Source organism: Papio anubis, chromosome X (assembly GCF_008728515.1).
Source record: "Papio anubis isolate 15944 chromosome X, Panubis1.0, whole genome shotgun sequence".
NCBI lineage: Eukaryota > Metazoa > Chordata > Mammalia > Primates > Cercopithecidae > Papio > Papio anubis.
Window position 1 is genome coordinate 72,151,692 of NC_044996.1, and position 13,813 is coordinate 72,165,504.

A 13,813-nucleotide genomic window follows, 5' to 3' on the forward strand; every position below is an offset into this window, starting at 1 on the left:
AAATATGCGCTACGCTGGGCATATTCTAAGATTTTGGGTGTTCTAGGGATACAACATTCAACAAGACAATCAACGTCTCTGCCCTAGTGGAGCATACATTGCAGCAAAAGAATACAAAATATAAAAATTAAACAAGAAAAAGTTAGATAATGATAACTGCTATGATGACAATAAAACCAAGTAATGTAATAGACAGTAACTGGATAAGGGGATGGGAGGAGATCATTAGGGAGATGAATACAGACCTCTCTGAGGATATAGTATTTGGGTTGAGGTTCAAATGATAAGAAGAAGCAAGACATGTTAAGATATTAATAAAGAATATTTGAGGAATAGGGGACAGCAGATGCAAAGAACCTAAGGTAGGAAAGAACTTTATATATGAGAGGAACAGAGGAAGGTCAGTCTGGTTGAAGAGTGTTGAACATATGGTAGGCATTGTATGATATGAGGTATGAGAGGTCAACAAGAGCTAGATCTTCTTGAGCCTTGTGGGTATGCAGTTTGGATTTTATTCTACCTACAATAGAAAGGCATTGGAAGGCTTTAAGTGGGGTTGATTATTTATACTGCTGTGTAGAGACTGCAGTTAATTGAGAGCAAAAGTGGAAGCTTGCAATAATCTAGGAAAGAGATGGTGATGGCTTAGACTAGTGAGGTAGCAGTGGAAGTAAGAAGTGGTTGCAGTCTGCTTGTATTTTGAATATACAGCAGCAACAGAATTTGGTGATGGGATTGGATGTAGATATAAGGCAAGAAGAGCAATCAAGATTGACTCTCAGATTTTTGCCCAGTGTGACTAAGTGAACTACATTCAATCTAAAGAAGGAGACTAGTGGATGACTAGGTTTGTGTGTGTATGTGTGCACATACAGATTGGATTAAGGATTTTTGCTTTAACTTTCTACAGAGTAAAGAATGCGTATATTACCTAAGTGGTTTGTGGGTAACTTATGTGATTTCTATTCTCTATTTTCTTATCTGTAAAATATGTATAATGATTGTACACATCTTAAAAGGCTGTTGTGAGTATTAGATGAGAAAATGCACTTAAATGTTTTTACTCAGTGTCTGGAATAAGTAATCCCTGAATAAACGGAAGCTATTATTATTATTATGGTTGTATATGCTATATACATGTGATCACTGTCATTATTTCATAGTTTTCAAAGCTTTCCTACAGCTACTATTTCATTTGACTTTCATTATATCCTTTTTTTTTTTTTTTTTTTTTTTTTTTTTTTTGCGGGGTTGCTCTCTTTTTTCCCTCCTGGAGTGCAGTGGCCGGATCTCAGCTCACTGCAAGCTCCGCCTCCCGGGTTTACGCCATTCTCCTGCCTCAGCCTCCCGAGTAGCTGGGACTACAGGCGTCCGCCACCTCGCCCGGCTAGTTTTTTGTATTTTTTAGTAGAGACGGGGTTTCACCGCGTTAGCCAAGATGGTCTCGATCTCCTGACCTAGTGATCCGCCCGTCTCGGCCTCCCAAAGTGCTGGGATTACAGGCTTGAGCCATCGCGCCCGGCCTTCATTATATCCTTATAATGACAATAATAAAGATTACAAACATAACTTGGCCACGTTCAGCCAGCTAATAAGTGGCAGAACCATGAACATATTATTGTATATAGTTGTAAATTAATAAGTTCCAGTTTGGTAGTACACCTTATGAATTTGATTGGATTTTTTAGTACTCTTTATTCTGGTCTACCTTACAAACAATGAATCAAACATATTAATGAACAGCCTAGTGACTGTTTGAGTGTCTATTTGACTTTCATCTGTCATCACTATATTATTTTGCCCCAGATATGGCAATTTACTTTCACTCTTACCTCTACTTCTTAATAGACTATTTTTATTGTAGCCAGATCTAATCCCCTTAATAAGATTTGTTCTTTACTTAGAATCATGTTCTTTATTTAGAATCATGGAATTATAGACAGTGTTCTTTTAAGGTCCAGTGTTTTCAACTACAATTCATGAATTCAACTTAATAATCATGATTAATGGAATTTTTATGGGAGAGAATAAAACAAAATAATATTAAAGTGCCTCTCATGTAAAATGGGTAAAGTATTGTATCAGAAAACTTCCATTTAAATCTAGATGCATATATTCATATATAGGCATTCGACTATACTGTAAAATATATTTTCCATCATTCACATGGAAGGGGACAGGGAAGTGCTAGGTAGAGAAAGATGGGGTCCCTGGTAAGGCCTCCACCCTCGGGCCTGTGTTCACAGACCTAAGTGAGAACAGGCACTCCTGTTTTTATGCCCAAATGTTGCATTTTCCAAGATGACTCTGGACCGCCACACCCCCCATCCTGTGCCCATGAATACCTGAGACCCTAATGGGCGTAGACACAAACAGCTAGACATCAATAGGACCAGAAAAGCACAGCAACAGACACCAGCAGACACTGGCAGGTCATTGAGGCGGGATGACACAGAATTCAGTCAGGGGCAGTCAGAAGAGAATCTGGCTGCTGGGCGGCCTTACTCTAGGAGCAGACCACCCTCCCACTCCATTCCCCTTTTAGCTCCCCATCTGCCTCACTGAGAGCTACCTCCACCACTCAATAAAACCTTTCACCCATCCTCCAAGCCCATGTGTGATTCAATTTTTCCAGTTCACTAGGGCAAGGACCTGGGATACAGAAAGCCCTCTGTCCTTGCAATAAGGCAGAGGGTCTAATTAAACTGATTAACACAAGCTGCCTGCAGACAGCAAAGCTAAAAGAGCATACTGTAACACATGCCCACTGGGGCTTCAGGGGCTGTAAACACTCAACTCTCTAGGTGCTGCTTTGGGATCAGAGTCCAAAATGCTCCCCACAACCTGCCCCTCTGCATACTCCCCATAGGGATTTGAGCAGCTGTGCATCTAAAAAGCGAACCACACCCCTGTTGCATGCCCTGCAACAGGGATGAGGGAACTTGTCAAAAAATGTGTAAAGTGTCTAACATAGCGGAATCTCTGCTTTTCAAAACTGCTAACTGACACATAATAATTGTACATATTTGTGGAGTACAGTGTGATAGTTTGATACGTATATACAACATGCAATAATCAACTCAGGTAATTTGCATATTACCTCAAACATTTATCATTTCTTTTTGTTGGAAGCATTCAAAATCCCCTCTTCTAGCTATTTGAAAATATAGAATAAATAATTGTTAACTATAGCTACACTATAGTACTATATAACACTATAACCTACTTATCCTCTCTAGCTCTACTTTTACATCCATTAATCAACCTCTCTCTAGCCCTCATTCCCCATACCCTTCCCAGCCTGCCTACATGTAACACTACTAAACTATTAGAATACAACATAGAGGAAATACTTCAGGGCATTGGTCTGGGCAAAGATTTTATGGATAAGACCTCTTTTCTAATAATAAAGAAGCTGAATTTCAGTGAGAGGTAGTCTCTAGCCAAAAGTCACACAACTGACTAGTAGCAATTGAGATTAGGATTTAGATCTGCTGATTTCTTGGCTCTGGAGCATTTTTTTTAAACACCCTGCAGTACCCCTCATGTCAGAATTTCTTTTGTATTTTCCTAGTGATGTGATCTCTGCTTACAGCACATTTTAGGGAAAAACACACAAAAAGAACCTTCTTTAATGTGATTCATGTTTATTTGGAGTGAGCTCCCATACCATTCTGATTCATTTCAAACCAAAGTTGATAATATATATGCACAAAGGGACTGGTAATTAACAGGCTGAACATCAAAATAGCCTTGTTCATCTATGTCACGTGAAGGACATCTTCAAGGAGAACTACAAACCACCACTCAACAAAATAAGATACAAACGAATGGAAGAATATTCCATGCTCATGGATAGCAAGAATCAATATCGTGAAAATGGCCATACTGCCCAAGGTAATTTATAGATTCAGTGTTATCCCGATCAAGCTACCACAGACTTTCTTCACAGAATTGGGAAAAACGACTTTAAATTTCATATGGAACCAAAAAAGAGCCCATATTGCCAAGACAATCCTAAGCAAAAAGAACAAAGCTGGAAACATCATGCTACCTGACTTAAAACTATACTACAAGGCTACAGTAACCAAAACAGCATGGTACTGGTACCAAAACAGAGATATAGACCAATGGAACAGAACAGAGCCCTCAGAAATAACACCACACATCTACAACCATCTGATCTTTGACAAACCTGACAAAAACAAGAAATAGGGAAAGGATTCCCTATTTAATAAATGCTCCTGGGAAAACTGGCTAGCCATATGTAGAAAGATGAAACTGGATCCCTTCCTTATACCTTATACAAGAATTAACTCAAGGTGGATTAAAGACTTAAATGTAAGACCTAAAACCATAAAAACCCTAGAAGAAAATGTAGGCAATACCATTCAAGACATAGGCATGGGCAAAGACTTCATGACTAAAACACCAAAAGCAATGGCAACAAAAGTCAAAATAGACAATTGGGATCTAATTAAACTAAAGAGCTTCTGCACAGCAAAGGGAACTATCATCAGAATGAACAGACAACCTACAGAACGGGAGAAAATTTTTGCAATCTATCCACATGACAAAGGGCTACTATTCCGAATCTAGAAAGAACTTAAACAAATTTACAAGAAAAAAAAAACAACCCCATCAAAAAGTGGGCAAAGGATATGAACAGACACTTCTCAAAAGAAGACATGTATGCAGCCAACAGACACATGAAAAAATGCTCATCATCACTGGTCATCAGAGAATTGCAAATCAAAACCACAATGAGATACCACCTCATAGCAGTTAGAATGGCGATCATTAAAAAGTCAGGAAACAACAGATGCTGGAGAGGATGTGGAGAAATAGGAACGCTTTCACACTGTTGGTGGGATTGTAAATTAGTTCAACCATTGTGGAAAACACTGTGGCGATTCCTCAATGATCTAGAACTAGAAATACCATTTGACCCAGCAATCCCATTCCTGAGTATATACCCAAAGGATTATAAATCATGCTGCTATAAAGACACATGCACACGTATGTTTATTGCGGCACTATTCACAATAGCAAAGACTTGGAATGAACCCAAATGTCCATCAATAATAGACTGGATAAAGAAAATGTGGCACATATACCCCATGGAATACTATGCAACCATGAAAAAGGATGAGTTCATGTTCTTTGCAGGGACATGGATGAAGCTGGAAACCATCATTCTCAGCAAAATATCACAAGGACAGAAAACCAAACACCGCCTGTTCTCACTCATAAGTGGGAGTTGAACAATGAGAACACATGGACACAGGGTGGGGAACATCACACACTGGGGCCTATTGGGGGTTGGGGGGCTGGGGGAGGGATAGCATTAGGCGAAATACCTAATGTAAATGACAAGTTGATGGGTGCAGCAAACCAACATGGCACATGTATACCTCTGCAACAAGCCTGCACATTGTACACATGTACCCTAGAACTTAAAGTATAATAATAAAAAAAGAATTCTCTTTTACAGTTATATAAAGTACTTCTATGTAATTATATTAGTCCACCATTGCTGCATAACAAATTACTCCCAAACCTAGAAGCTGAAAACAATAAGCATTTATTATCATCCAATTTCTGTGAGTCAGGAATCTAGGAGCAGCTTAACTGGCTGATTCTGGTTCCTGCTCTTTTATGAAATTGCAAGATCACTGATATTACTAGTGTTAGGAGGGCTAATTTCCTTATGTTAACTTTTCAATAGAGCTGCTTAAAACATTGTTTCATCTTCAAATTAAGTGATACAAGAAAGAGAGAGAAAGCAAGCAAACAAGAGAATGCCCCAAATGAAGTCTTTTTTAACGTTTTCTTGGTGGTGACATACTATACTTCTTATTGATAGATGGATCTATATTTTTCCCCCTTGAACCTAGGCAGGTTTGTGACCAGTCTATCAATACAATATGGGGAAAGTGATGCTGCATGGTTTTTGAGGCTTTCATAAAAGACAATCAGTTTCTACTTTGCTCGATGAAACACTAGTTGGAACAATGAGAAATTAACTAAATTCAACTACTTTGAGGCTGACATACTATGGAGAACCAAGCCAGGTGTAAAGAGATTGTGCAAGATTTCTTACAACAAGCAGTTGTAATATTAAAATTTATCTTAGCTCAGGCACAAGATATGCGATTGAAGGGTCTCTACGTTAATTCCAACTTCCAACTGTTGAATTGTCCCTACTTTCAAATTTCCCCACCTGAGTGCCTAAACACTGTGGAGCAGAAAAAGGACAATAAGTCATGATTTTTTAGGATCAAAGCAAAGCAGATCTGTGTGTAAAGGGGTCAATACCTGCTGTAGACTGCAAAAGTGAAACCAGGGTCATCTTTCCTTGAAAAAAAAAGATTAAAATAAATGTGGAAACTCCTTATGTGAAGTTCTGTATTTGGTTTGTAAATCAAGACTGCTTCTCTGGGTCAAAGTGACTTAGCTCCTATCTAGGCAAGAGTGGGATATCTCATTTGTATTGATACAATTTCAAACAGCAAATCTTCTGATAGTCCGTGATTTTAGAGAACAATGTTCCTTAATGAGGAAGAAAGTAGCATTCACTCGAACAAAGAATTGTTAAGTCATTTTTAAACTGTAGCATGTTATAGGGACAAATATTGTTTTGTTATCTTTACTGCTACATTTATCTACATTTATCTGTGTCTGTTATCCCACCTCAATAGTGAAAGAGTAGATTTTAACTCAAGGTTTTAAAACATTTCTCAATAGTTATGAGAGACAAGATATTCCAGCCCCTAGTGAGTTAAAAGAGCATAATAGGAAGAAGCAATTGGTGTCTTAGATGGAGGTGAGGTACTGATGGTGGAAGCATCAAGTATCAGCCAGGAAGAGCAAGTCTGGTATGAAAGGGCCAGCATGAGGAAACAGGATGTTATAACAGAAGGGGAGGGAAATTTCAATACTCCACTGACGGCACAAGACAGATAATCAACACTGCAAGTTAACAAAGAAACAATGGACTTAAACTATATGCTAGAAAAAATAGACTTAGATATTTATGGAACATTATTCCCAACAAGTGTAGAATATACATTCTTCTCATCAGCACATGGAACATTCTTCAAAATAGACCATATGATACACCCCAAAACAAGTGTTAATAAATTTAAGAAAATCAAAATCATATCAAGTATCTTCTCAGACAAGAGTGGAATAAAACTGGAAATCAACTCCAAAAGGAATCTTCCAAACCATAAAAATACATGGAAATTAAGTAATCTGCTCTTTAATGATGTTTGGGTTAACAATGAAATCAAGATAGAAATTTAAAATTTATTTGAAATGAAGGATAATAGTGAAAAAAGCTTATCAAAACCTCTGGGATACAGCAAAAGCACTGCCAAGAAGAATGTTCATAGTGTTAAATACCTCAAGGAACTAGAGAAAAAAATAGCAAACTAAACCCACAGCAAGCAGAAGAAAAGAAATTAACAAAGATCAGAATATAACTAAATAAAATTAAAACAAAAATTATGCAATAGATAAATAAAACAAAAAACTGGTCCTTTGAAAGATAAACAACATTGATAGACAATTAGTAAGATTAACTAAGGAAAGAAGAGATACAATCCAAATAAGCTGAATTAGAAATGAAATGGGAGATGTTACAACTGATAACACAGAAATACAAAAGATCATTCAAGGCTACTATGAACACTTTTATATGCACAAACTAGAAAATCTAGAGGAGACGGATAAACTCTTGGAAAATATAACACTCCTAGATTAAATTAGAAAGAAATAGAAACCCCAAAGAGACCAATAGCAATAAGCCAGATTGAGTCTATAATAGAAAATTGCCAACAAAAATTCCTGAATTCTATCAGACATTCAAAGAAGAATTGTTACCAATCCTACTGCCACAATTCCAGAAGGTAGAGAAAAAGGGAAACTCCTTAAATCATTTTATGAAGCTAGTATCACCCTAATACTAAAGCCAGAAAAGGGCATAACAAAAAAAAAAAAGTACAGACCAATATGCCTAATGGACATAGATGCAAAAATCTTCAACAATATTCTAGCTAACTGTACCCACAAGCATGTCAAAATGATAATATACCATGATCAGCTGTGTTACATACCAGAAATGCAGGGTTGTTTTACCACATATAAGTGAACAAATGTGATACATCACATAACAGAATGCAGAAAAAGCATTTGGTAAAATCCAGCATCCCTTTATAATAAAGACCCTCAACAAAATAGGCATAGTAGTAACTTACCTCAAAGTAATAAAAGCTGTATATGACAAACCCACAGACAATGTCATACTGAATGGGTAAAAGTTGAGTGCATTTCCCCTAAGAAATGGAACAGTGAAAGGATGCTCACTTTCACCATTTCTATTCAACATAGTAATAGAAGTCCTAGCCAGAACAATCAGACAAGAGAAAGAAAGAAAGGGCATCCAAATCTAAAGAGATAAAGTCAAACTCTCACTGTTCACTGATGATATAATTGTATACCTAGAAAACCCTAAAGTCTCATCTGAAAAGATCTTAGATCTGATAAACAAATTTAGAAAAGTCTCAGAACACAAAATCAATGTACACAACCAGTAGCATTGCTATACACAATGACCAAGCTAAGAATCAAATCAACAACTCAATTCCTCTTACAATAGATGAAAAAACAAACAAACAAACAAACAAACCTTAGGAATATACCTAACCAAGGAGGTGAAAGATTTCTACAAGGAAAACTATAAAACACTGCTGAAATAAATCACAAACAAATGAAAACCCCTTCCATGCTCATGGATGGGTAGAATCAATATTGTGAAAGTGACCATACTTCCCAGAGCAATCTACAGATTCAATGCAATTCTCATTGAAATACCATCATCATTCTTCAAATACCTAGATAAAACAATTCTAAAATTCATATAGAATAAAAAAAGAGCCCACATATCTAAAGCAGTACTAAGCAAGAAGAACAAATCTAGAAGCATCAAATTATGTGACTTCAAATTATACTGCAAGGCTATAGTTAACCAAAACAGCATGGTACTGGTATAAAAATAGGCACATAGGCCAATGGAACAGAATAGAAAACTCAGAAGTAAAGCCAGATACTTACAACCAACTAATCTTTGAAAAAGTAAACAAAAACATAAAGTGGGGAAAGGACACCCTATTCAACAAATGGTTCGGGGATAACTGGCAAGCCACATGTGGAAGAATAAAACTGTATCCTCCTCTCTCACCTTATACAAAAATCAATTCAAGATGGATCAAAGACTTAAATCTAAGACCCTGAAACCATAAAAGTTATAGAAAATAACATCATAAAAACTTTTCTAGACTTTGGCTTAGGCAAATAATTCATGACTAAGACTCTAAAAGCAAATGCAATAAAAACATAAATAAATAAATGGAACCTAATTAAACTAAAAGGCTTCTTCACAGCAAAAGAAATAATCAGCAGAGGAAACAGACAACCCACAGAATGGGAGAAAATATTTACAAACTATGCATCCAACAAAAGACTAATATTCAGAATCTATAAGGAACTCAAATCAGCAAGAAAAAAAAATCCCATCACAAAATGGGCAAAGGACATTAATAGACAGTTGTCAAAACAAGATATAAAAATAGCCAACAAATATATGAAAAAATGCTAAGCATTATTAATTATTAAGGAAGTGCAAATAAAACCACAATGAGATACCACATTACTGCTGCAAAAATGGCCATAATTAAAAAGTCAAAAAACAATAGATGTTGGCATGGATGAGTTGAAAAGGAAGCACTTTTACACTGCTGGTACTACTACTATGGAAAACAGTATGAAGATTCCTTAAAGAATTAAATGTAGAACTACCATTTGATCCAGTATTCCCACTTCTGGGTATCTACACAAAAGATAAGAAGTCATTATATGAAAAAGACACATGCACACACGTTTCAAGCAGAACAGTTTGCAACTGCAAAAATATAGAAACAACTTAAGTGCTCATCAACCCACAAGTGGATAAAGAAAATGTGATATATATATATATATATATATATATGTGTGTATGTGTGTGTGTGTGTGTGTATACACACACATACACACATACATACATACATACCATGGAATACTACTCAACCATAAAAATAAATGAAGTAATATCATTTTCAGCAACTTGGATTGAGCTATAGGTGATTATTCTAAGTGATGTAACTGAGGAATTGAAAAGCAAATATTGTATGTTCTCATTTATAAGTGAGAGCTAAGTTATGAGGATGCAAAGGCATAAGAATGATATAATGGACTTTGAGGTCTCAAAAGAAGGTTGGGATGGGGCTTAGAGATAAAAGAGGACAAATTGGGTACAGTGTACACTGCTTGGGTGGTGTGTAAACCAAAGTCTCATAAATCACCACAAAGAATTTTTCCATGTAACCAAAAACCACCTGTACCTCAAAAACTATTAAAGTAATTATTAATTATTAATGGAAATCAGTAGCATTTCTATATGGTAACAGTGAACAATCTGGAAAAGAAATGTAAAAAGTAATCCTATTTACAGTAGTGACAAAATAAATATCTGGGAATTAACCAAAACAGTGAGAGACCTCTATAATGAAAAGCATAAAACACTCATAAACAAAATTGATGAGGACACCAAAAATGGATAGATATTCCATGTAGATGGATTAGAAGAATCGATGTTGTTAAAATTCCCATACTACCCAAAGCAATCTACAGATTCAATGCAATACCTATCAAAATAGCAATGACATTGTTCACAGAAATAGAAAAAACGATCTTAAAATTTATATGGAACCACAAAAGACCCAGAATAGCCAAAGGTATCCTAAGCAAAAAGAACAAAACGGGAGGAATAACATTACCTGACTTCAAATTATGCTACAGAGCTATAGTAACAAAAACAGCATGTTACTGGCATAAAAACAGACCAATTAATCCATAGAACAGAGTAAAGAACCCAGAAACAATTCCACACACCTACAGTGAATTCATTTTTGACAAAGGTGCCAAGAACATACAACTGGTAAAGACAGTCTCTTCAATAAATGGTGCAGAGAAATCTGGATTTCCATATGCAGAAGAATGAAACTAGATACCTATTTTTGCCATACACAAAAATCAAATCAAAGTGGATTGAAAACTTCAGTCTAAGACCTCAACTATGAAACTACTACAAGAAAACATCAGGGAAACTCTCCAGAACGTTGGTCTAGGGAAAAGTTTTTTTGAGCAATAACCCACAAACACAGGCAACCAAAGCAAAAATGGACAAATTGGATAATATCAAGTTAGAAAGCTTCTGCACAGCAAAGAAAACAATCAACAAAGTGAAGAGACAACCCACAGAATGGGAGAAAGTATTTTTAAACTACTTATCTGACAAAAGATTAATAGCCAGAATACAGAAGTAGCCCAAACAACTCTATAGGAAAAAAATCGAGTAATCAGATTTTTTAAAATGGAAAAATAAGTGTAGAAAAGGGGACCGTTGTACACTGTTGATAGGAATGTGCATTAGTAAAACCACTATGGAGAACAGTTTGGAGGTTCCTCAAAACACTAAAAATAGAGCTACCATATGATTCAGTAATCACACTGCTAGGTATATGCCCATAAGAAAGGAAATCAGTATATCACAGAGATATCTGCACTCCCGTGTTTGTTGCAGGACTGTTTACAAGGGCCAAAGTATGGAAGCAGCTTAAGCATTCATCAACAGACAAATGGATAAAGAAAATGTGGTATGTATACATAATGGATTACCATTTAGCCATAAAAAAAGAATGAGACCCTGTAATTTGCAACAACATGGATGTAACTGGAGGTCATTATATTAAGTAAAATAAGCCAGGAACAGAAAGACAAACTTTGCACGTTTTCACTTATTTGTGGGATCTAAAAATCAAAACAATTGAAATAATGGGCATGGAATAGTAGAAGGAAGGTTACCAGAGGCTGAGAAGTGGAGTGGAGTGGGGATAGAGGTAGGGATGGTTAATGTATAGACAAAAATAAGAATGAATAAGACCTATGATTTGATAGCACAACAGAGTGACTATAGTCAAGGTATTAAACTGTTCTCACCTTACTATTAAGAGATACCTGAGACTGGATAATTTATAAAGCACAGAGTTTTAATTGGTTCATGATTCTGCAGATTGTACAGGAAGCATGGCTGTGGAGACCTCAGGAAACTTACAGTCATGGCAGAAGGCATGTCTTACATGGTCAGAACAGGAGGAGGTGAAGGGCGAAGGTGTTACACACTTTTTATTTTTTCTCTTTTATTTATTTATTTATTTATTTATTTTTGAGACGGAGTATCTCTCTGTCGCCCAGACTGGAGTGCAGTGGTGCGATCTCGGCTCACTGCAAGCTTCGCCTCCAGGGTTCACGCCATTCTCCTGCCTCAGTCTCCCGTAGCTGGGACTACAGGCGCCCGCCACTATGCCCGGCTAATTTTTTTTCTATTTTTTAGTAGAGACGGGGTTTCACCATGTTAGCCAGGATGGTCTCCATCTCCTGACCTCGTGATCCACCCGCCACGGCCTCCCAAAGTGCTGGGATTACAGGCGTGAGTCACTGCACCCGGCAGCACACTTTTAAACAACGAAATCTCACAAACACTCACTCACTATCACAAGTGCAGCAGGGAGGAGGAAATCCGCCCCTATGATTCAATCACCTTCCACCAGGCCCCACCTCCAACACTGGGGATTATGATTTGACATGAAATTTGGTCACAGACACAGACTCAAACCATGTCAGTCAATAATAATTTAATTGTACATTCTAAAATAACTAAAAAGTATGATTGGATTGTTTGTAACACAAAGGATAAATGCTTGAGGTGATGGATATCCAATTTTACAAGATGTGATTATTATACCTTTCATGACTGTATCAAAACATCTAATGTACCCCATAAATATATACAGCTACTATGTATGCACAAAAATTAAAAATTAAAAAAGTGATCCCCTATTGATGCCTTATGTAACAGTGGAGTTTATTTGATTTCATTTGTACATAATTAGTCAGGCACAATCTGGAGAGGTGGTACTTAAGCCACAGCAGTCCCTTTTGTCATCTAACAAAGGAAAGACATCAGGAGGAAATTCTAAGATAGAGAAAATTTTCTCATCTATAAAGGGGGATGTGATGGTGATGAATTACAGCTTCATCCAAGGGAGGACTGGATGTTTATGCCTAAGTACACACAGCATGTACTCATTAAGTTTGCTACAGTAACATTTTGCCTACCTTTCTGGCAACCATGAAATCTTGTTGGTAGAAGGGAAGCTTCCAAGTCACAGCACAGATTCCTTTATCCCAGCACTCTCTGTTAAGAACTACTTGCTTTGAGGATATTCCTTTATGGGAATTAGTCCAAGCTTCAATCACCAAGGCCAGCCTAGCACAATCTTGTGAAGTCAGTAAACTTTCAGAACTTTCAGCCTCCTTTTGTATTCCTCACATCTCTCCCTCTCCATGCTTTTTCCTTATTCAATACTCAGGCATGGGGATATACATATATCCTCATGTTCTATAAATAAGTACCCTTTAGATATGGGCATTTTGTGAGGATGGGCATGTAGAAAGTCAGGTATACTTCTAATAGGAAGAGACTTGGGAGTCTTCCAAGAACATCCCCCACCCCCAAACAACATCACAAGTAGGACTAATATTTTCTGGGCTCTTAAAATGTGCCAGACACTATTTTAAGTGTTTTATTTACAATGTGTATTTGATTGTTTAACATCGTTACGAGGAAGGCACTACTGTGATTGCCATTTCG